Genomic DNA, 1,917 nt, shown 5'->3' on the forward strand with positions numbered 1-1,917 from the left:
TAGGGTTAAACAACGTCCTAGAAGAAAGACGGTAAAAATTCTCTCTAAATGGGAATCGAACTCAGGTCTTTTGTGAGTGGCAATGAAGCGCTTTAACCGCGACAGTTATGGTTGTGTGTCAGTCTGCCTGTCCTTCTGTCTGCTTTCTGTCTATGTTATTCTATCTATAGAGAACGAATGTTTATATTTATGAATGTTTCTAGCTATTCTAGTTTCAATTTTATTGTGACCGTTGTTGAGTTTATATTTCATTCTATGTTTTTTAGCGAACGTATTGCAAGGCTCACAGCGTGACTATTTTTCTCATATAAATGTTTATACATATTATACATACATGCATAATACTATGTTTTACGTACGCACATGTCCATTGGTTTTTAAGATGTGATATATGTATAAATGTAATTTTTTTTTGTTGGAAAATGGAAATGGGCAGCATAAATGCTGTCATCATCATATTATTATTATTATTATTATTATTATTATTATTATTATGATGATGATGATGATGATGATGATGATGATGATGATGATGATGATGATGATGATGATGATGATGATGATGTTGTGCGTGCCAGCCTGCCTGTCTACTCGCCTGCCTGTCTGCCTGCCTGTCTGTCTGCCGGTCTGTCTTCGTGCTTGTCTGTCTGTCTATCTGTCTGCATGTCTGTCTGCGTGCCTGTCTGTTTGTCTGTCTGCCTGTCTGTCTCCAAAGGTGACGAAAAGCAAGCGATGCTGTGTTACCTAGAAAAACATCGGTCGTTACAACACCGTCGCAGAAGGAGAAGTTATTTCATCCGATCGCCATCTATGTTGTTATGTAAATCTATGTTTTCTTGTTTTTAGACATTCTTTTTTTAAAAAAAATTAATACACTCTCAGCTCATAAGGCTGAACAAACAATACATCCTCCCTTCCTCAACTGTTCAAAAGAAAAAACACTCAAGGGTACGCGTGAAGAAAATCGATGTCGCAAAACACACACTAACAATTCAGATGGGTAAACACTAACTGCACACCTCCCCCCCCCCTTCTCTCTCTCCCCTCTCCCCTCTCCCCTCTCTCTCTGTCTCTCTCTCTCTCTGTATATGTCTCTTTGTCTCTCTGTCTCTGTCTCTGGTCTGTCTCTGTCTCCCCCCCCTCTCTGTCTCCCCCCCTCTCTCTTTTCAACTGACTGCCTAAAACAAAAATGCCCAAGGGAACGCGTAAAGAGAAAAATCAAACGATATCGTAATCGATCAGTTTTGAAGATAATTACTGCTAATATTTTATCTTCAAAGCTTTTCTCCCTCACAGTTAAAGACAACGGATGCTTTTACAAACTGATGAATATGGATATGTGTATTTTGTATGACCTTTTTTACTCTTTCGTGATCAACAGGTCAGTAAATAGATGAATTGAATGTTATGAAATTATGCTTATTTTGTATCTAGGTCTGATTGTCTGCCAGCTTGCCTGCCTGCATATCTGTCCATCTGTGTGTGTGTGTGTGTGTGTGTGTGTGTGTGTGTGTGTGTGTGCATGCGTGAGTGTGTACATGTGTATGTGTGTGTGTGTTTTGTGTGTGTCCGTGTTACTTTCTTCCTGTCCAATTGTTTGCCTGCCTGCCTGCCTAACTGTCTGTCTGTTTGTCAGTTTGTCTGTTTGTTTGTCTATAGATCTATCGTCTCCTTGTCTTTTTCCTCTCTCTCTCCTTCTTTCTCTATCTCTATCAATCTTTCCGGCGAATCTTGTCTACGTCTGTTGGCTCCCTCGAGAATATACTCACAAATACGAAACACACACACACACACGCACACACACACACACACACACACACACACACACACACAGACACACACCCACCCATACACAAACACGCAGGAAAGCACATGCACGCGCACACACACACAGTGGGTGGGTGGCGGGTGCTCTGT

Source organism: Aplysia californica, unplaced genomic scaffold, assembly GCF_000002075.1.
Source record: "Aplysia californica isolate F4 #8 unplaced genomic scaffold, AplCal3.0 scaffold00981, whole genome shotgun sequence".
NCBI lineage: Eukaryota > Metazoa > Mollusca > Gastropoda > Aplysiida > Aplysiidae > Aplysia > Aplysia californica.